The 24,027-nt window shown below is 46.3% G+C and overlaps 1 protein-coding gene across 1 annotated transcript in view; it reads left to right on the plus strand.

Moving 5' to 3' along the window:
- SRCAP (Snf2 related CREBBP activator protein) overlaps positions 1 to 24,027 on the plus strand; it is a 1,720,489-nt gene that overhangs the window by 29,557 nt on the left and 1,666,905 nt on the right. The window lies entirely within an intron of this gene.

The following is a 24,027-nucleotide window of genomic DNA, read 5'->3' on the forward strand; positions in this document are numbered from 1 at the left end:
ATACTGTAAATACTCCTGCGACCGTAAAGCGGCGTCAAAAATAAACGTGACATCCTGAGATGTCAAGGATGTAGCCCACTGAATCCACCGAGGGTGCAAAGCTTTAGAATTTGGTACACTGGCTTTCGTGACCGCCTCCAAGGCCGGACACGGGGTAACAACCAACATGCGCTTTCCCTGCGACAGGGCACGTTCCTTAAGAATTGCCATCTGCACAGCCGTTAAAACTTTCTCCACAGTGGAAAATCGCAATTCAGCCGAAGTGTACAAGTGTGACTTGTAAGCAATAGGTACAGTATCCCCCTCATTAAAAGTCAGGTACGTGAAACCCACCGTCCCAGGGATAATTCTTATCACCAGGTTGGTCTGGTTATCACGGGTCTGTAAGTAGTCAGAAGTGAGCAAATCAGCCTGCAAGGACTGCAGAATGGCTGAATGCTCAGGCAGCCAGCATGATTTGGAAAAAGATGGTTGTACCAAGGCATATAAAGGCTTGATACGCTGGGCATATTCCGGAATGTATGTCCTCCCGAAATTTAAAAAACCCAGTAAAGACTGTAATTTTTTCAGCGTTGTCGGAGAGCGCAACTGCGCGCACTTCTCCAGGAAGTGAGGAGCCAATCCCTTTCCTTCATGGTTAAGTTCATAACCTAGAAACAACACTGTGTACTCCGCAATGTGTGATTTTGCAAAGTTAAACTTGTAACCCATGTCTGCAAAGTTACAAATGATGCTGTTTACACGACACAGATGCACCCAAAGTTCGTCGTCTGTGAGATAAATGTCATCCACATACGAACATGCAACTGGATCGAAACTCTCCAAAAGAGAGACTATGCGGGCGGAAAACACCCCAGGACTATTTTTATATCCCATTGGGAGTCGTTTAAACATTTTTTGTACGCCGCCGCATGTAAAACTGGTCCATTGGGAACTTAGACCATCTAATCTATGTGCATAAAAACCATTGGAAATGTCAAGCGTGGTTTTGAACCGTTTACGCTCAAGACTATTCACTAGGGCAGAGCCGTGAGTATTCTGTACTGCACAGTTACGGCAATGCGAGTTCAAATGCCGGTAATCCAAAACCAGACGATATGATCCGTCCGGCTTGTTAACAGTAAAAAGGGGATTATTCATCGGTGACACACACGTTTCAATTACACCTTGATATTCCAATTGTTCAAGGATAGCCGCGACCGAAGCCTTAGCTTCACGCCGTATGGGATATTGGGGTTGTGGCTGCGGCTGTGACCGTAACGGAATCTCATGGCTCGGGGACAATTTATCCCAGCCACACTGATTCCGGTACACAGCCGGCGCAAGCGCCAGAGCCCACTCTTCTGCAAAATGCAGAGCTTCCATTCTTGGCACAGTGTGCGCGAAACTGGGGAGGATTACCTCCTCCCCTCGCGGAGCTGCGAGAACAAAAGGTGGGGGCCAGTCAGCCTCCGAAAGCAAAATATCATACGTATCCGAAAGATTTTCCCAAAATACCCCTTTTACAGTTCGCTGCATGTCACCTTCAATTAACAGGACAATTTCAAAAAGTCTTTCAGGGGGAGCAACATGTGTATCAGCTGTTTCAATCACAATAAAAGTCTCAGTCGCTGTCACCTTCAACAGTGGACGGAGGGCCTCTCTCACTATGGTAATCTCCGCCGCGCTGTCCAGCAAGGTCAGAGCCCACGTCAGATTCCGAAGCCGCGTTCTCACTATCTGGGGCATATCGATGCGCCGTTAAGGCAGCGACTTTCTTCTTGGCAAACTGCGGTCTCTTTGGCGTAGAGTCGTCCCGCTGATCCCCTTCACTTCGTGTGCGGGGCTGGCCACGTCCTTGCTGGCCACCCCTGCCCCTGCCGCCCCCTCCACCACCGGTTGACGGAGCCGATGAGTCCTGAAAGGAACGAGGAGAGCGTTGGTCAGTTGCCTGATATCTATCAGGCGATTTAATCGTAGCGCGATCGCGCAATTCATAAACTCGCTCTGACTGCGCAGGTTGTGAAGGCGCCGGACTCGAAACCTGTGTCTGTTGTTGTTGTTGCTTACCCTGATTCTGCTTTTTAGGCCAATTTTGTTTTTTGGACTTGGGCTGTCCACCTGTTTCCGAAGACTGTCCCTGGGGCTGCTTCCTTTCTTTTTCAAGAAAAACCTTTGCGCCCTTAGAATTGCGGCCAACCGTTTTATAAGCTGCCACAATAATTTTTGCCAGCTGACGGGGTTTCTCGGCATCGGGAATTAACGCCAGACCATTGGCCACTTGAAAGTTCACAGCATCCCCTTTTACATTGGCAAGGATAATACCGCAAACTGTCTCAAATGAACCGTTCAGGCGCATACCCAACTCAACCGCCGACTCAGGTCCGTGATCATCTTGAACACGTTTGAGGATCGCAGACAGGTTCGACACTGTCGGTGTGCCAAAGCACCTCGAGTAAACCGCTGCAAAAGTCTTACCCCATGTTTCACAGTCAGCAACTTCAGGGGCTAAATCCTTCGGTAAACTAAGCGTAAGAATCCGGTGTTTTTCACCCGGAGTCGTATTAGGAAACACAGCCTCCAGCTGGTCGAATTTCTCGGCAAGCCAGTAAGGAAAATCATCCTTATTGTCTGGCTTTCTGCCCATTACGGAATTCACCAAGACAGGACTGATTTTCAAACCAGCCTGTTCCGCTCGAAGCTGCGCACCTGCGGGGGCTGCGCCATGTATATTACGACCAATGTAATGAACAAGCGCTCTAATCACGTCAACCGCGACATCATGCAGACGCCGCAAATCACCCACATTACAAGTGGCGCGATTAGGATGAGGAGTAAATCCGCCCAAGGCGGGCCAGGCTGTGCCCGGAATGGACAACGGACCTAACCTCGGAGCCGTTAAAGAGTGGGGTAGGACGCCACCAAACCAAACTCCGTGCTGCCAAGCATCGATAGGTACTTCCAGTGCTCTGTACGGAGCATAAGCCGCCGGAACAGCCGAGGCAGTGTACGAGTGGTAGACGCCCGAATTAGCGTTTACCTCCGGAAACGTCACCCAGGAATAAAACAATTCGTACGGGTACGCATGTTCCGCACTCACCACTAGAACCACAGCCAAACCTTCCGCAGGGACATTATATGCCCTCAAGTGGTCGCGAACCGCGACGCGGCTATGCTGCGCTATTTCCACGGCCATGGTAGCACCGGAAGTGAAAAAAGGACAAAGAACACTTTGTAGCACAACTGGGTAGTAATTCAAAGAAACCGTTTAAAGTAGAATTCAAGCTTGAAAAGACCTATTTCAAAAATAGGTAGGTTTTTCCGACACCACCGTTTACCGGAAACGGGAATGAAGGTGTTAAGGTTTGAATGATATACTACTCGAGTGTCATGAAATACGGCCAACCAATCCGTTGGGCGCCATGTAGCAGGGTTTCCGTTCTCCCACAGAACTGTGCATAGAGATCTAGAACCTCAGTGAGTTAGGATGATCCAAAACTCATCTCAGTGTCAGAAATCTCGTTACCTAGCTAGCTACAGTGTCTCATGGATCATTATGAAATGATACATGTATTAGACAAACCAGAACATGATCTTTAGAATACCTCAGGAGTCGTGGAACACATGAACACTCTTTCGTTATACAATCATTTCAAACCAAAACTGGGAGTCAAAGAACACACATGCAAGTTTGAAATATTTATTATTCAATGCAAAGTTCTCAAACGCAGTATCTTGTATAATACCAAAATGCAGATTATAAAAATCAGAGTTAGCAGCATAGTCACTAATCCATAGTAAGCAAAAGGTGCTAGCATGTTATAATGCAAAAACCTATAGAATCGATATCACCTATATTTCGCGCACCCTATCTAGTATATTATTTTATATCTAAGAAGGTCTCATTCGGGCTTTAGCAGGGCGGCCCCATACCTCTCAATGTCAGTAGGAGCAGTTCACATCAACAGCTACCAGCTCTCTCCATGCGCAGTACCAAGTGTCCACGTTCATTCCGTGTAACTCTATCTTAAACCCGCGTAGAGCCCAAAATGTTGGCATCAACATTATTTATGTTATGTCTAATGTGGTGCGAGGATCAGGCCTCTCAGCAACCTTGTGTTAGGTTAATCTTAGAGTGTGCAGCTCTCAGTGTGCAGACAGTTGTACCAAGTGCACCAGGCAAAGCTGATAGCATAGAAATAACATATTATTCTCAACTAAACCACCTCACCGCTTCTAGGGTGAAAGCTACAACAACAAGTATGTGTCGTGTGCAAAACTGAAGCCGAAGGCAAACCGGCTGTTTAAACATGTAATACACTCATGCTAACATAACGCAATATATGTAATGAAGTATCCATATGACAATGGCTGCCGCCACTTCCTGGTTTCGAATGGTGTCAATCAATCAGATGTCAGTTTGAGATCTGGTGAGATCAGCGGAACCTCTGCCTTTTTATATATACACATTTTTTTTTCTTTTCATTAATTGTCTCAAACACTACTGAATGGAATTACTCCAAAGCACCAATTCCACTCTTTCTTGACCTAGATCTAGCTTTGTGCTAAATATGCTGTAAATCTGTTCAGCTGGTTATGCTTTAGCTTTGGCTAAAGTTCCTATAGTAAAATGAATGGGGAAAACTAGTTTTGGGACTTTTTTTTTTTTTTTTTTTTTCTTCTCTGCCCCCGCTTGAAGAATAGCTCCGAAACTTCCCTTGCCCAAGCTAGTCAAAAAAGAGCACTTTTGGATAGTTTTGTGGCGATTTGCAAAACTTCGCCTAAGTTATATTAGAACATTGCATTTCCTATGGAAACACAATCCTAACTATAACTACCAAGTGGCGACTGCCGCTGGTTAAAATCTAAATATATAGCCTGCACATACTCTGAAAAGGCTGTCAAGTATTTTTAAAACCTGGTCTGTCCTGCATGTTTGGAGGGTAACACCTCATGAAGGTGCATGCTTCAGACAATAAGGTATGGTGAGTTCTCTCGCCCCTTAGCTTTCTGTGCCAAAATAACCTGTATTAAAGGGCTCCCTCTTAAGAAAACTTGGTGGCAGAAGGCTTTAAGTGAGATGAGTCCTGCTGAGCTCCTAAAACTGCAGTAATTACTTTAAAAGGGGTCTTTACTGGTAAAACTCTGACCCAATTCTCAAGGATGGGTGTATATACACTTAAGGTAATCCACGTCGGGTAATCCATGCCAGGGTCTCCTCCAGCTGCTTGAGCAAGTTCTGGTTTTAAGTAGGCGTCTGACTAAGCACGAATGAGCGCCCTGAATGTAAAGGTTATGAGGGATCCACAGTTATTTTCAGTGCTTTATTCAGCCCTAGGCCTCTCAGCGATGGTCTCGCATACGTCAGTTGTATCTGTGGAAAAAAGTATGAAGTATATACACAGTTATGGGTTGTCAAGTGGTTGGAGGTAAGTAAGGGAGATATGTGCTGTGGCGGACTGCTGAATAGTAAGGAGGTAGTGGTGGGTGCAAGGCATACCCAGGTCCTCCTGTCTAGGAATGCAAAGTGTTGTGTTAGAAGGCATGTAATGGGCAATCTCCTGCCCCTTAAACTGCCTCCCCCATCTTAGGCCTCAAAAAAATCCTGAATCCTAACTTTTGGACTACGTATGCCTGCACAATAGTAAACACTTGCATTCTCTCCAACAAACTCATCCAAAAAGACCATTCCAGTTTCCTCCTTCACATGAAATCTCATTCTCTCATGTTTAATAATTGTACCATTCCATAGTTTTTGATATAGTGCAGGATAAGTGCACATGCCTATTAGAAATAAGATATAAAGTTCCATCTGCCTACATATAAGGGAAAAGACATGTAGGTGTGAGCTCAGTGGATATATAAGCACGGGCACTGTATGTGTCTGCATTGCCGTGCACCTGTATTCAAAAGTGCCACCGTTGTTATATAAATATCCAGTGGCACTACAAAGGACTTTCTCCTTTAAAGTTGTTACAAGTATATTAACATATCTGGCTCATTAATCATTGTGAATGCGGCGCATATAATTATTAGACATCAGTATGTGAGCGCTCAAGAAAGAGCAATTAATGAGAAGGCAGCGCAGACAGAGGTCTTGATGATTAACAGATTTTTTGTGTTGGGGCTACAGTATTTTTATTTATACTAGACACAAAGTCTAGGTAAGCATGTAGAAATCAAAGCTAATTGAGATTTGCGTTGGCTTGTAAACTGAAGTAACGCAATACAGCACAATGCTCTGTGTTGACTTGTATTGTGTCAAGGGGGCGTTCCATTGGTGGCACTTGAGTGTTACTGTGCATCCACCAATAGATTTTGATACAAATTCATTTCTACATGTAGGCGTGGATTTGTGCAAAAATCAAGTGGCTCAGAGATTGGAATAATAGAGATAATTTACTTTTTTTCTCTTATTTTCCTCTTTGCATGTGTGCTGCAAGAAATTTACTTTAGGAGTAGTTTTTGTGGACGAAGTGCTGCCCACAATGCAGTTACCCTTGCACTGTGACGCACAGGTGTCTGGATTGGTGCCAGCGTAGGGAGAGAGGATATCTGCGCTACTGCCTGGTGGGTATGGTGCAGTTCTGATCTCTTCAGTTGATGCAATACAGTGCTGCAACTTTGCTTGCTGCCCTGCATCAGCGCTTTGTAAGTTTGGCCTCGGATCACAGAACTCATGCCACTCTTTTTGGAAAAATTTCTCAGTGTGCGGACATTGCAGAACTTGGTGATTTTGGCTGTGAGAATTGAGTCTTTAAACTCCTTGTTGGATTTATTAGTTTCCTCAGACTGTTTTTTTCTATAGGGCCACAGAGATGATCGATTTTATGTGTGCCTAGTCTAGGGTCTGGATTTCATGCAGGCTATTATCAGCAATGTGTTTGTCTGTGCTGAATATTAAAATCAACAAGTCTCTCGTGCACCACCAGGCAACGAGAGACCAGTCTTTCATAAATTACTTGTCATCCAGAAACAGTCTAGGTGTGTTGGTTACTATCAACCCTGTCTGGACACAGTGCCCACGTAAATATTCCTTGGTCCTGACAAAAGCCGTGACACGTATTCGGGTCCTTGAGGCTGAAACATGTAGACCTGTTTGCGTCCATCGCATGCAGTCATTATTTCAGACTGCTGGTGCTTTGTTTTTAAGTCTTGCTAGAGCCGGCGCATGCGCTGGTCTAGGGAAACATTTAGTAAGCGGGTTTTTCAAGTGCTACCAAAGGCCACCAGCTTGCTATTACGCGCACAAGCGCCCGCGCCTCACTCCGCCTCTTGACGCGATGACTTTCACTTCTATTTCTTTACTTTTGCTATAATCGCGGCACTTAAACATTTAAAGTGGAGCGCGGGTGCCGCGATTATAGCAAAAGTAAAGAAATGTTTTTTTCTTTTTGCTTACTTTTGCTATAATCGCTGCACCTGCGCTTTACTTGTAATGTTAAAAGGAAAGCGCGGGTGCTGCGATTATAGCAAAATCAAAGAAATTAAAAAAAAAATCTATTTCTTTACTTTTGCTATAATCGCTGCACCCGTGCCCTGTGTAAGAAGTAGATGTTCCTCTTTACCTGAATAAAATTTCAAGGCTGGCCGTTGTTTCTAAACCTTGAAAGAGTGAAACAGTTGTCGGGCGAAATAAACAAAGATTAAAGTGTTCTCTTCGTTAATTAGACCGCTTTAATCGAGGGTGGAGAGGCACACGTTTAAAGCGAATGCTATTTTCTTGGAAGGGCTTTAAATACCTAGAGCGTGTTATTGCGTCACTGCCACTATTGCGCTGCTGAGAAGGTCTGTCTTGTCCACCCAGTTTAAGAGTTGTCCAGTGCTCTTTAGACCGTATGCAGACTCCGACCTCTTACCTTCCAGTAACTAAATCGTTTTAATCAATTGCTTTTTATGAATTATTCATGCTCCTTTGATTTGTTTTAAACTATGTGCTCAAATACCACGAACACGAACGATTTTGGCAAACAATTGCAAACTCCATCATCATAAAGCCATTGGCACCGCACTGCATTGGTAGATGTCAAAGGTAATTGCAGAGTGACGTCACTGTTTGTATGTGCAGCAACTATATGAATGGAAAATGTCATTGTGCTGCCGGGGTTGGTACACATTTAGCAAGCTGTCTCGCCATATAAAAGTTTTCATTGTCCTTTTTTTTTTTTTAGGTAGACCTGTGAAAGTTGTGATCTGTCTATGCACGTTTTGGGAACACTTTAGATAGCAGACTTCCTAACTTGATCTACTTCGACGCACCAAAACTGTCCCTTTTCTTTACTTTTTAGGTCTCGCCTGTCGATGCGCATGCGCATCGAGCAAGCGAGAGTATTGGGACTTATCCACTCTTTATCCACTGCAAGGAATCGTGGCGATTCCTTGCAGTGCCCGTGACTTTTAAGCTCAATGCGCATGCGCATTGAGCTTAAAAGCGCGTGCACGTCCGTCTTGGTTTACCCGCTCTGCCCCCTCCCCTTCCCGCCGTGTCGCATTTCTCCTCCCCCCTCCCCTCTCCTCCGTCCGTCTTGTTAGTTTAATTTAACCCGCTCCGCCCCCTCCCCTTCCCACCGTGTCGCATTTCTCCTCCCCCTCCCCTCTCCTCCGTCCGTCTTGTTAGTTTAATTTAACCCGCTCCGCCCCTCCCCTTCCCGCCGTGTCGCATTTCTCCTCCCCCCTCCCCTCTCTTCCCTCCGTCTTGTTTGTGTTTACTAACACGTCATTTATACCATGAATCTAAGCAACGTATGGTGAGCTTTCGGAACGACAAGATGGCCGGCCCCTTTAGCTCTTTTCACCTTTCCGCGTTGTCCTTTCTCCGTGTTTGTTATCCTCTAAAGCACGTGTGACCCGTCGACGCAGCATTGTGCGTGCTTTTAAATAATGGCGCCTCCGCTTTCGCTTCAGATATGCCGGTGACCATGCCGAGTTTCAAACGTTTAGCTCCGTAAAGGTAATCTTTTTTTATAATGAGAGGCACTATTTTATGCGTGATGGTTGGATGACCTGTGCTCCCGGCCCGGTTCTATTTAGCCAAGTGAGTCGTCTCATGTTCATGAGCCATTTAGTTACATAACTTTGCTAGTACTGTTAGTGCTTCATTTTGCTAATATAGGATGTGCATGCTTGAATGGCACGTTCCGCGGAACGCTTGCAATGGAGTTAACTGAGTCGACGTTGCCGGCTAACCCGCATTTGCCTCTTTGGAACCATTTTATTGACATAGACCCCTCTAAGTGTAGGACTCTTGTTATGCTTTCCAGGTGTTTCCATTTTTATAGTGTGCACTTTTTTCACGTTTTATCCGTCTGTGGTTTTACTTTTAGTCATCCATTGTTGCGTCACGTAGTGCACATCACTCTGTGCATCCCATCACCTTTTTGCGCTGTTGACACTTAGTGACTTACATCATCAAGTCTTACATAGTGTACGTTACTGTACTGCTATAGAGGCACCACACACAGTGACACTTATGTTTATAGGTCAACTGTGCTTGCCCCCATCAATGGGCCATTTGTCAGTTAACCAGGAGTTAGTACTGCATCTACACCATTCCTGCACTTTTTTATGCGATGGGGCTTGGTTCCTTGTTAGTTGTGCCGCATATGTTAATGTCTCAACGGTGCCTGTTCCTTTCAATATGATATGTGTTCCTATATATTTGGAGATGATATGATATGCACATCATGCATGCAACTTTTGAAGCGATTATTCCTTGTTTCTCGTAATTGGGCTTTTGTTGATTTAGGCTTGCGCAATGGAGGGCCACTTACAATAGGTAATCTTGCTGTGTCTCGCAACAATTCGGCTGTGGTGGTTCTGTACTTTCTTGATCCTTGTTTTCTTTTTTTCTTATCGACATACTGCAATGGTGTCCTGATTGTTTTCTCTTTTAACAGACTTCACAACATGAACCATTTACTATAAAGCCCCTCCCCCTCAAACCCTCACCCTCCCTCACCCTCCCTCACCCTCAACCCCTCACCCTCAAACCCTCACTCACCCTTAACCCCTCACCCTCAACCCCTCACTCACCCTCAACCCCTCACCCTCAACCCCTCACCCTCACTCACTCACCCTCAACCCCTCACCCTCAAACCCTCACCCTCACTCACCCACCCTCAACCCCTCACCCTCACTCCCCCTCAACCCCTCACTCTCACTCACTCACCCTCACTCACCCTCAACCCCTCCCCCTCGACCCCCTCACCCTCAACCCCTCACTCACCCTCAACCCCTCACTCACCCTCAACCCCTCACTCACCCTCAACCCCTCACCCTCAACCCCTCACTCACTCTCACTCACCCTCACTCTCACTCATCCTCACTCACCCTCACCCTCACTCACCCTCACCCCCTCTCACCCTCAACCCCTCACCTTCAACCCCTCACTCACCCTCACTCAGCCTCAACTACTCCCCCTCACCCTCACTCACCCAAAACCCCTCACTCACCCTCAACCCCTCACTCACCCTCAACCCCTCACTCACCCTCAACCCCTCACCCTCAACCCCTCACTCACCCTCACTCTCACTCATCCTCACTCACCCTCACCCTCACTCACCCTCACCCCCTCACCCTCACTCACCCTCAACCCCTCACCTTCAACCCCTCACTCAGCCTCAACTACTCCCCCTCACCCTCACTCACCCAAAACCCCTCACTCACCCAAAACCCCTCACTCACCCTCAACACCTCACTCACCCTCAACACCTCACTCACCCTCACCCTCACTCCCCCTCAACCCCTCACTCACCCTCAACACCTCACTCACCCTCAACCCCTCACTCACCCTCAACCCCTCACCCTCAACCCCTCACTCACCCTCACTCTCACTCATCCTCACTCACCCTCACCCTCACTCACCCTCACCCCCTCACCCTCACTCACCCTCAACCCCTCACCTTCAACCCCTCACTCACCCTCACTCAGCCTCAACTACTCCCCCTCACCCTCACTCACCCAAAACCCCTCACTCACCCTCAACACCTCACTCACCCTCAACACCTCACCCTCACTCACCCTCAACACCTCACCCTCAACACCTCACCCTCAACACCTCACCCTCAACACCTCACCCTCAACACCTCACCCTCAACACCTCACCCTCAACACCTCACCCTCAACACCTCACCCTCAACACCTCACCCTCAACACCTCACCCTCCACACCTCACCCTCCACACCTCACCCTCCACACCTCGCCCTCCACACCTCGCCCTCCACACCTCGCCCTCCACACCTCGCCCTCCACACCTCGCCCTCCACACCTCGCCCTCCACACCTCGCCCTCCACACCTCGCCCTCCACACCTCGCCCTCCACACCTCGCCCTCCACACCTCGCCCTCCACACCTCGCCCTCCACACCTCGCCCTCCACACCTCGCCCTCCACACCTCGCCCTCCACACCTCGCCCTCCACACCTCGCCCTCCACACCTCGCCCTCCACACCTCGCCCTCCACACCTCGCCCTCCACACCTCGCCCTCCACACCTCGCCCTCCACACCTCGCCCTCCACACCTCGCCCTCCACACCTCGCCCTCCACACCTCGCCCTCCACACCTCGCCCTCCACACCTCGCCCTCCACACCTCGCCCTCCACACCTCGCCCTCCACACCTCGCCCTCCACACCTCGCCCTCCACACCTCGCCCTCAACACCTCGCCCTCAACACCTCGCCCTCAACACCTCACCCTCAACACCTCACCCTCAACACCTCACCCTCAACACCCTCTTGCTCTTGCCTAAGCCCCCTCCTGTCCATACTTCCCGCCCCCCCCCCCCCTCAATCCAGCTGCTGACACATGGAGTGGATGCCACGTGCCGGGGGAGGCCAGAACCTACATACCCGCAGTAAATATTCCAGGTCCAGCCCAGGCCCATTGACTAGATCCGCCAGCAATCCTTTTATCTTCAGCAGCCCTCACCCCGTGTTTCTTAATCCTCATTAAGAGCGACATCCTACCGTTTACAGATGAAATGCATAAATAGAAGTCCATGAGAGGCAAATCTTTCATGGAGATTTGCCATCCACCGAAAACAAATTGACATAACTGTCCGTATTGCCTTGCCCATGCTAGTGGCTCTCAAGATACACAAACAGCTCTCTTCTTTTGAGGATTGGCCACTGAATCCAAGCAATCACTGGAAAATCATCACATTTCCAGCATCATGCTGTTAATGTCTTCCTTTTCTCAAACGCACAAGCACATCTCAGGGCTGTTTTGCACCTGGGTATTGGAAGCAACACAGCCCCCAAAATTTTACTTGCATCTAAAACAGGATAGGCAGCTATTTGCTTCTTTGGTGAAAAGATTTGGGAAGTGGGTGTGGTCAGAAATGCGGGTCTCCAGATCACACAAAAACACAGTAGTCTGCAAAGATGTGAGGTTACCCACCTGCCAAGGGCTTAAGCTAAGCTTCTGATTCAAAGGCATTATGTTTCTTTTGCTCCATTGAGATTTATAGCCAGTCTGCTACCAAACAGTGCATTGCAGATCTTTTTGGCTGACCTCATCCTACAATTCATGCATTCCTACATAGCTTATGGGGGAGTGCTGCCTCAGTAGAAACAGCCAGTGCTCTCGACACTGAAACCTGCCACATACATGGCCATGCATAGAATACTCCTCAAAAGACAATCAAACTATGCTGAACAGCCGCTCCAAGAAAATAAGAGCAGAGAAAGATGCACATCCCCCACCATCTCCACCTATGCAGGTTCATTACCGTGCATGCCATTTCATCCATTGGGACATTCTCACACTAGTGGTCAGGGTGAAGAGCTTGCATTGCCCAACACAGTGACCGTATCTTAGACTGTCTCCCCTATTCCTCACCAAGTGCCAGCTCATCATCATTTCCCTCCTTCAAGGTCTGTGTTTTCTGGCTCCTAGAGGCTCCCTCTGCTAGGTTGACTTTTCCCACTCAAACCATTGCTAGTTTCTCTTCTGCATACCACTAGTGCCAGCCCTTAGCACAGCACACCAGAGACTGCTCCTTAGACTGCCTTTCAGTTTGCATAGAGCATGCTCGTTGGCTGAAGGGGAAATGTAGTCTCAGTGACTATTCAGTCCTTAAATGCATTCCTGACAAGGTTGACATTGCTTTGTTTTTTTGTAATTTATTTTTGTAATCCTGTTCTCTTTTGACCTGCCTTGTCTTTCCTTCTGATATAATTATCCTATTCACTAGCTCCCTACTCCCCCTCTTGCTTTCTGAAACCACTCACTCCCCCTAGCCTTTTAATATTTTTTTCCATTTTGCTTTTCTTCGGTCATCCCTAGTGGTTGTGGGGGTATGAGTGGGTGTGTGAATGGTAGTATGGGTTTATAATTTGCTGTTTGAGTAATTATATGGATTTGCACATGGGTGTGAGAGTGGTTGTGTGTGGTTGTATGGGTGTGTGAGTGGGTATGTGAATGGTTTTATGGGTGAGAATTACTTCACTTTCCTGTTTAGTTACCCACCCCTTCTGTTTTTTTCTTTTCTTTCCCTTCCTTGTACAGTCCACCCACTCGCTCCTTTGTGGACTCTATGGTGATCCTACAATTTGTGCTTGTAATTAGTGCATTCATGTGGTTGCAGCTTTGTTACTTACTCCTGGGTGGATACTTTGTGCAGGGTTCTCCAAGGTCAGTCCTGTAGAGACGAATCCATGCCAGATTTTGAAATTACTCTTAATGGGGATATACTAAAAATCGGTCATGGATCAGACTCTCCAGGACAGACTTTGGTGAGCCCTGGTAGAGAATATGCACTAACTGATTGCCGGTAGCCAGTGCATTTTATCCTCTTGACTGACACCCAGCAGTGAAGTGGAATCGTTTCCTCTCATGGATGATGAACAAGAGCATCTGTTATCTAGCTCTCACTCCACGCATAATTGCAGATGCAAGATTGCTGTGACTCGAAGTGCATTCACTACTCATGACGCACCAAAAAACTTTCACAAAGGCTATCCTCCTAAAGCACTCGCTCTCATCTAAAGACGATGATAATTGAAGTACGTGTTGTATCCTTTGCTTCTGCGATGCGATTAGCGCATTAGAGCAAAACCCTGGTTATCAACCCCAAGCACAAAATCAAAATATTTCCCATACAGTTCATGCTGCAGTTCAGCACTATTCCAACTACGCTGCCCATCAGTTATTGTGCTTTGGCACTGTGTTGGTGTAACAAAGCGCTACATGAATGCAATTACAACATAGTCGTAACTAGCATTGGCATAGACAATAGGTCTCACTTTTTGGACTGTATAAGTATTTAGTTATGCAGCAGAATATCATTGGTGCAACACCACCAACTGTTGCATGGCTAAACACTTATAATGTCCCAAATGCGAGACCTATTGGCTATGCCAATGCTTGTTAATCCTGGCACTAGGACCGATCTAATAAATAGTCTGTTGCTCCTGGTAGCTAGTTTTAGCATCACTTCTTTCACTTTACTACCCGTTTTGTTTGTTGCACTGCACCCATTACCCAACCAGCTAAGTGTCTTCTTCTCCGAAGGAGTTATTGTATCCTTAACCGTGTAAGAATAAAAACATCCCTGAGCTCCTCCCTCACAGTGAGGGGGTTGTAGCCCATGGCAGGGCTAGGGGTCTCGCTAAGAGGAGAATCCCAGATGATGAAGCATGCCACCTCCGTGGGTGATGGGATTACTTCCTAATTAGAGGACTTCTTCAAAAGTACCCAGAGTTCACTGCTGCACTCTTTTTGGCATAGCTGCACTTTTAGACCCGAGGATTTCTTGTGCTGGACTGTTAATATATAGATATTCAATTCTCGCAGGTTTCTCAACTTCCCTAGGACCCCCTCTTTATCCTGCTATATTAATAGCTATTTAACAGCACCATCACAAAAAAGCACGAGGGTGTTCAAAACTGCCATAAATTACCCAAAAAAGCCTGGTTATTATTGAAAAATACAGTGACAAATGGTACAATGTAATTTTGCCTAACACTGTGAAAATGACTTCATCACAGCAGATTTGAAGAATCCAAACTGTTGTTGGCTAAGACTCAACTGGGCTCTAATTGGCATCCAAACTGTTGTTGGCTAAGACTCAACTGGGCTCTAATTGGCATCTGAGTGCCAGTGAACCAGGTAATCAGCATTTGTGCAGCATAGTTATGCCCTGTGTAAGACCTCTTAGCGCTCTAGATTGTTTTTTCAGCTTATTTCCATTTGATGGTTCCTTTCTGTCTGGTTAACTGGATCTTAGGCTACTGAATGACATCTCTTTTGCACAAGACTCTGTTATCCTGGTCACCATGGACATAGAGAGTCTGTACACCAGTATCCCTCAGGAAGAAACATTACGGGTACTGGCACAAGCACTAGACACAGTTAACTGGGAATACACCACGCCAAAGGCTTTCATTCTACAATGTGCAAGGATGGCGCTCAGAGAAAATTACTTTGAATACAAGGGACAACTGTACCTTCAATGCACAGGGACCTCAATGGGCAGTACCTTCGCTCCTAGCGTAGCGGGGTTGTACGTGTACGACTTCGAAACCAAGTACATCCTGCCTGCATCCAACCCCTTTGCCTCCTCCATAGGACTATGGAGGAGGTACATTGGTGACATTCTCATACTGTGGACCGGTAATGAAAACTGTCTCATCGAGTTCCTGAGCTGGGTCAACACTCTTGACCCCTATTTAAGATTCACTCACAATCACAGCAGAGAATCAATTGTCTTCTTGGATGTAGTAATAAAGATTGAGGGAACATCTCTAACTACTGTGACCCATCATAAACCAACGGCAAAGAATAATCTTCTGGAATTCAGTAGTTTCCATCCAAGGCCCCTGCAAGAAAACCTGCCCTACGGGCAATACCTCAGTTTGAGAAGAAACTGCAGCAGCACTACTGACTACAAAACTCAGGCCATGGATCTGACCGTAAAATTGAGACAAAGGGGCTATCCTTAAGGAATTCTCGAAAAGGGCCAGACCAGGGCCCGTAACCAACCTCGCGAGGCCCTCCTCGAAGAAAATGTGAAAACAGACACTGATGTACCACTAACATGTGTGACTACTTATAGCACGCTCTCAGATAATGTCAAAAAGTCTATAAATAAAAACTGGAGAATCATCACCAGTAGCATGGGCGATTGGGAAAAACCGCTCTTTTCCTTTAAAAGGGCAGGAGTCTGAAGGATGCCCTGGTTCATACAAGACCCTTATCATGCCCATTACCACTCACTAGGTCTGTCACTGAACCTTGGCACCTACCCCCCATTACTGGGCATTTTCCCTGTACTGACTGCAGTGTTTGTCATTTGACCACCCACACCAAACAGCTAAATCTGGAACCGGGCAAAGTATGGATCCAAAAATCCCATACTAACTGTAACTCTACCAATGTAATATACCTGATTACCTGCCCATGTGCCAAAAGATATGTGGGTATGACAACCCGGAAAGTCAAGACACGCATTGGCGAGCATCGCAGTAATGTTCGCTGCAAAAAAGTAACTACTAAACTCGGCGAACATTTTTTGCAGGCACACCATACCCCCAATGACATGACCTGGACAGTTATAGAACAGGTCAACAATCCCAGGAACAGAGAGAACATCCTGTTTGAGAAAGAGCAGCGCTGGGCCTATAGACTCAGCCCACACATCCTGGGATTAAATGATCAAATACCTTGGGCCAGTGTTCTTAAACATTAACAATTTATCAAAATAAGGTGTTGATGATTAGGCACCTAAATGACAGGAGCACCAGTAGCACCCACTCTGTAGTCTAATTGGTTAAAATGATATACCCCATCCCCACCATCACAGAGAGTGTCAACTTTTTTATCAAAAAAATCCTTGTGTGTTGTGAATTTAGCAACACTAATTTTTCCAATCTTGTCCAAATCGGTCATCTTCCGAGGGGCAGTGTTTATCATTGCCTGTTACACCCGTTTTGCAATGACCGGCTTCCAAGCCTCTCTTCCACCTTAGACTCTGAGGCTTGCTTGTCAAGCCTCGTTTTCAGCCTACATCAGAGACCCCGCCTTGAGCATACCGCTCGCGGGATCATTGAGCTTGCACTCCAAGCCTCGGTCTCATTTTCATCGCCTCGAGCCTATCGCTCGCGGGATTACGGAGCTTGCATCTCAAGCCTCGTTTTCAATCCAGCGCCTCCCATTGGCAGACGCCCTACGCCTCTCCTTCTTAGCGCCGGGCTCGCCCCTCGCTCAGGATCCACGAGATCCAGCGGGGGACAGCTAGGTGCCGAGTGGGTGCTGAGCGTTGCGGGCGTAAGATCACCTCTTTGGACATCTTCCTGAGATAAGTTTCTGTGTGTGAGATCCTGCCAGGTCTCTTAATCCTCTACTTTGTGTTTGTTTCCCTTCCCTTAATAGGGTGTGCCATTGTCGCTCCCACCCCCCTCCTGAATCTATGGGGCGTGGTTCACTTTATGTACAAGTGAGGATTGTTTCACTTTGATGTTTCAACATTTTGCGTGCTTAATCAGTACAAAAATTCACGGCCAGCAGGGCTACTATTTTCCACAATATAGCTCTGTTTTTCGCAATACACCTCGGATTATTTCTCCGCCGCCATACTATAGGTATTGTTGTATTTACGGGCAGCCGCCTGGCTTCCCACACGGATGGACTTAGCACTGCAAGCCTCCATTTTCACGTTCGTTGCCTAACCAATACGCAACGTTTTGCGCCAGATCACACTTTTTGGCGCTAGTTGAGGCCCATCACCCTGGCTTTTGGGCACAACTACTACTCTGCATTGTCATCCATCTCGGCCACGGCCTTTGATAGGTTTGTCAGCACGTATCACGCCACAATATTGGATTTATGGCCATGAAATATGATCAGTAATGACTGATTGTTTTGTTTATATGTTTTGTGTGTCTTTTTCTGTCTGTCAATTATCTGTTCACAGACTTCTAGGCTCCTCGCAACAGAGGTAATTCCCCAAGCCTTCTGGTTTGTACTTTGTATGCACCATTTTTACACATAGTGCTATTTTTAACTTTCACAGCCTTTGGCAGGGTGGGCCTTAGCGCGCCCATACCTGCTGAGGCAACACTCTCATATTGGTCCTGATGAAAGCCCTGTAAATTCACACACATAAAGGGCAGAAACATGTTGACCTTCCCCTAACAGGGAGACACCAGTATATTTTATTTGGTTAGTTTTCCCTGCACATAATTAATTTAATTTTAATATGTCTGGTTGACCAGTGAATAAATGATTTTTTGGGACAACCTCAGACATTTTTAACCACACTTAACTTTTTTTCACTCTCCACTCTCACAAAACCTGCTCCGCAGTCTCCTGGCGTCGCAGCACACTGGGGAGGTATTCGATCTCTCCCAGTGGACCCGATGATGAAGCATGTCACCACTAGGGTGAGTGAGGGTTTCCTGAAAAAATCATGCATTTTTTCTTGAAAGCTGGTCCAATCCTCTGACCATTTACATCTGGCCTCATACTTTACGTGCTATATTCACTTCCTAAAACGCCACACTGACGGACACTCTTCCTTTGTTTATTTACTTACTGATTGGGGTCTAAGAGTGCCCTTGAACCCTTTCTCTCCCTTTGTTGACTGATAACTGGATGTTCCATCTGCCTTCTGCAAAAATTCTCAGCAATGACCGCTCCACCTGGGCCTTGAGCGACAGAGGCGAACCCAGAATTTAACCTTTTGATGAGACCCATTATTTGTATGACTGGAATGATTTTGGGCGGCAACCTGAAAGGACCAGTGCGGGTTTTATTTCTCTATAATATAGCTGGAGTCGCTAATATTCCTTTCCCTTCTGGTGGTGGTGAAAATCACCCAGTTATACTCAACTGTTCACTGCCTCAAATGTGTGAAACGCCTGGGTAACTTAACTGTCCCTTCTTCCTTTGGGTTTGTATGAGAGAATGTTGGCTTGTCAAGAGTGTGGAGTGGGAATGTGTTCACAATTGTCATGTGTTGTGAGGCAAAACTCTGGTTTGTTTAGCGTTGGTAAAAGAACAAAAAACAAGCATTGGCATAGCCAATATGTTTCTCCTTTGGGACCTTATAAGTATTTAATTATACAGCACAATATCCTTGGTGCAATAACATCAATTGATGCATAGCTAAACACTTATAAGGTCCCAAAGGCGAGACCAATTGACTATGCCAATGCTTGTTAGCTTTTGTAATACGTAGCTCAAATGCCGACCTCAGTATTTTCAAATGCATACGCGTGTTATTCAGACTGCGTGAGTGTCCTTTCTTCTCATGGTATAGGTGATAATGGGAACCCTAAGAGGGAGCTAACAAAAGGTAAAATGCCAAGTGCTACACAGAAAAATGTGAGTGCCACGGGCCAATTGTATGTAGTATGCGTAGATTTTGAGAACTTAAGAACTGAATAAGGAGACAAAAAAGAAGGAATTTTCTTGTTCTAAGTCACTTTATATTTTGGTTTGTCTGTGCATTTGATTTTTTTTTCTATTCTATTTTATATATTTATTCTTCACAATAGCTATAATATCCGCCCTTTATGTGCTTGACAGCTGTGTTTTATTGTGTTTTATGGATCGCCTTCAGCTCAAGTTTAAACTCACTAGGTGATTTGAACTGAGACATTTGAACAAGTCTTAACTATAACATTCATTGGAGTTATTGAAATGCCATGATGACGAAGATTAAGATGTTTATGGCTATTAACATTAAAGAAAAATTGCCATGCCAAAATAGGCAAACCCTTTTCATGCTAATAGTCGGTTAGTGTAAGACGTAGTAGCTTTAGAGGCGTAAAAATCCAATGCTAGGAGGCAAAGGGTGTATGTTATACCGCAGCCTTGCAAAGTTTATTGTTCTACATTGTGGTATTTTTCCTTATTCCTGATTCTGTTTTTTGTGTGTGGAGACACCTGAGGAGTATTTGAATTGGTGCACCAAGTTTTTTACCCTGAGGGTACCTAGAGAAAGTTACTAATAGCGGTAGACATAGTGATTTCAAGATAACAAACTTACTAAATAGCGCTCAATTTTCACTCAAACCTTTATTTCAGTTAGAAGTGTTACTCTATAGAAAGTGTATTGCCTGCGTGTTATTGTTGAGTGTTGTTCCGCACAGATTTACTTTGATGGTGACACTAAATGTTTAAGCAACAAATGTACTTCCGTTTGTCACATGGTTTATAAATATTAAGTGCAGTAACATTCCTGGTCTTCTCTTCCCAATACATTTCACTTATACTATGATTCCAGACTGATCTCCATATTGCCTATAACGTGTAGAAATTTGATCCTTACATTTTCACACGCAATTTAAAAAACGATTCACTACCCGCTGAAATATCTAAGGATATTAATACAAAAAGTATGATTTGACATGTGGAGAATATTCCATTTACTTACACTCAAATAACCACAAGTCAAGGCACAGACCACTGGGATTCGTTGGGGGATGGGCTGGTGGAAATATTGAGTCTTTCCCTTTGCAGTTCTTAGGTGCATGCAGTGGCAATATGCCAGAAACTAAATAGTCAAAAGCTTAGGATGCACGCAAACCAGATTATTGGTGGTGAGTACTGTAGAACATAGAATAAAGCCATCTGCAATTAGAATCCCCTAGGCACTGAATTCGGCACAGCTCCCTGTAACTGGAGAGCCCAGCAGCAGTTCAGGCACCTTATGCGCAGAAGGCCAGCAGGTCCCCTGGGAGAGCAGAGAGGGCACAACGCATCCAAGGCATCTATTTTGTAAGCTGTGAGTAGGCTCACGTTTTAACTAGTTAAGCAAACTGTGCTGCTCTAGCCATTTTACGTAAACCTTTAGTACTGCAGTCTATTGCCTGTTGAAATATGCTGTCTAGAAGCATGTTAACAAATGCTACCTAAAAAACAGGTCATCGTATCTGCGTTAACCTTTAAACCATTCACCCGAAAGTAGCTTTGTTGTTCCAAGTGTAAGTAGTGCAGGTGCCACCCACACCGTGGCAACCATCCACCAACTAATTACAAAAAACTGGGTCACATGTCCCCTATGACATGGAGCCATCTGGCACGCATAATTAGAACACACATCACCATGGCTGGGACGAGAATTTAAAAGCCGCGTGTCGTATGAAAGAAATACCGCAGGGAAGGACCTATTTTTTACGGTGTGCCAGCCATAGTACGTTGATGTCAAATGTAATGTGCTCCCGAACCTAACCCAAGAGTAGTTCTTAGCGATTCTACTAATAGCGCTTTGTGCAGACTGGACGCTGCCAAGCGCTTTTAATCAAGTCATACCAAACTTGTGAGAATTTCGAAGCGATGAACGAAATGTGTTTTCCTTTCAGGAGTGTGCGTGCGGTCATCGATTCACACACTACTGCCCTCCAGTGGTGGAACTTTGTTTCTCTTTGTAAAACAGTTAAAAAAAACAAGCAGCAGCTGTTTTGAAGCACTTGTGCTGCCCTCTGCCTTGCGGGAGCGAGCAGAGGCGGTGCGAGAGCCATATGTTTTCAATTAGCACGCGCGCCGCAGCTCGCTCCCGCAAGGTGGATGCCAGTAAAAGCACGAGTGTGCTTGAAAAGGAGCAGACCAATTTCTTAAGGTCATCTCCTAGAGCGGCGCATGCGCGCTGCCTAGACTAGACCTAAAAAACAGATGTAGAGCAAGGATGGGGGAATTAGGAAAATATACTGCAGAAAGATGTTTAGATTTGAGCTTGATGATGTCTAACAATACACACAAGATGATGGGCGAAATGTTGCACAATGGCAAAACATTCATCCCCAGTCACATATCTGAGTTTAATCCATTGTTGTTTTGCTCACCAAGCCACCTCCGTTCAGACATGGCCATATGCAAATCCGTCTTGACCCTGTTCCTCATGGGAACAGTCTAGCCCGAACTGCCAAGCCATGTCTTCCCTGGACCGGAATCAAGCATCCTAGGACCGGTTTCTGGCTATCAGCCGTCTTCAGCCAGGATAGCTTGACTCCAGTGGCGTAGTGAGCACGGGACCCACGTCTGGGCATAACCTTCCCACATAGGGTAAATAGCAAAACACATGTCTGAGAATGCCAGCAGTGTGAAAGGCACCATCATGGATGGCAAAAAGGCGCCAGCAAGGAAGGTGAAATGCAGCAGCGATAAAGGTGGGACAGCAATGAAGAAGGGAAAGACAGGGACGAAGTGCAACTCACTGCACAGTAGTATGTGTTTTCAAGCTTCACCTCTAAGGAAATACAATTTGAGCGCATTTCCCGCATCTATGCTGCTGTATCTCTAATTGGAGAAAAGTCTGTGTTGACGCTTCCTCACATGAATTGGCTTTTCCGCTTCCTCCAGTCAAAGTTCTATTTGGGGACCCCACGATTCTTCAGAAGAAAAAGAATTCTACATACTTAACACATCTGAATTAGCAATGAGCTCGACCTATAAAAACAGGATGCCTGCTTTGACGCGTAGCGGACGCGCCGCTGGCGCGCTAAAGGCAAGCCCGTCCTGGGGTCGGGGGCCAGCCCCCATGGCCAGATTTTTACTTACTCCAAAGCTACGCCGCTCTCTCGAACACCTAGCAGTTTAACCATCAATGAAAGTGTGGCAGACAAACTGTGTGCAGAAAATCTGCTAAGGACCTCACGAAAACATACCGAACCCATCCCCTACTGACAATCCCTTACCCAAAATCCCCCACGGCCTTAAAATAGCAGTCTTAAACACTCGATCCCTACAGAAGCACCATCCCGGAATTCTCACACTCCTCCAAGATGATGAGGTAGACATCCTAGCCCTCACTGAAACCTGGCTTGAGGACTCCTCTGCCCCAGCCATCATTGCCTCACTTCCAGAGAACTATGATGTCCTCTGGCACAATAGACAAGGAACTACCCGGGGAGGAGGAGTAGCCATCTTTTTTAACAAACGGTTGCAGGTCACCAAAGTAGTGGCTGAAAGCATTGACCAAGCTGAATTCCTAGGGGTCAAAATTTCACTTAAATCTTCCTGCTTCTTAATGGCTGTAGTCTATCGCCCACCAAGGTCAACCCCTAGTTCTAACAAATTATTCCTGGAAATTGTCACAGATCTCTGCTCTCGCTACAAAAGGCTCCTTATCACAGGAGACTTCAACTACCACTGGGACTCCGCCCCAAAAAGAATCTCACGCGAGGCAATTCGAAATAGAAATAGAAGCCATGGGGCTCCACCAGATCGTAGACTCCCCCACCCACCAGAAAGGGCACACCCTCGATCTAATCTGGACCTCACAACCCTGGGCTAGCCTGACTGAGATTAGTCCCTGTACCTGGTTGGACCATGCACACCTAAAATGCTGGGCCCCCATGGACTGCGCAATACTTCAACCGCCCCAGATGAGATTAGGGTGCGCAATTGGAAGCAAATTAATGCCACCAACCTGACACAAGCTCTACTTGGCCTACCCCAGGCCCCTACTTTCTCTTCAGGAAACCTGGATCTAGAAAGCGAAATTCTGACAAACACCCTGCGCCAAGCCATAGATAAAATAGCACCAGAGAGTACAATCAGAGTTATAAAAAAGAGAAGGGAGCACCCTGGTTTAATGATTACCAAAGAGCCCAAAAACAAAACCTCCGCCAGTCCGAACGGCAATGGCGGAAAATCTACGAACCAGAACAGCTGGCACTCTTCAAAACCGAACTAAACCTCTATAAAAAAGCTATAATTGATAGAAAGGCGGCATACTACGAGGCTAGGATCACCATGGCCACAAATAAACAGAAAGAGACCTTTAAAATACTGAGAGAACTCAGTCAAAAAGCCGAAGTTAAAGCCACCGACGTCTCCCTTGACTGTAACTCCCTCCAATCCTACTTTCTGCAAAAAGTCAAAGACCTCATCACTGAGAATGACAACACCCCAATCAACCAAAATTAGCAAACCGACTCTCAGGTACCCCGCCCCATGGGCCACCAACTCTCTGCTTTCTCCCCGCTAAACAATACCTCGCTAACTCAATTAATGAACAGTACTAAATCAGGCTCCCCAGCGGACCCCTGCCCCCCTAGGATCTTCCAGCTGGTGGCGCCTGGGCTGGAACACCAGATACTAGCG

The sequence above is a fragment of the Lissotriton vulgaris genome, chromosome 7 (genome assembly GCF_964263255.1).
Source record: "Lissotriton vulgaris chromosome 7, aLisVul1.2, whole genome shotgun sequence".
NCBI lineage: Eukaryota > Metazoa > Chordata > Amphibia > Caudata > Salamandridae > Lissotriton > Lissotriton vulgaris.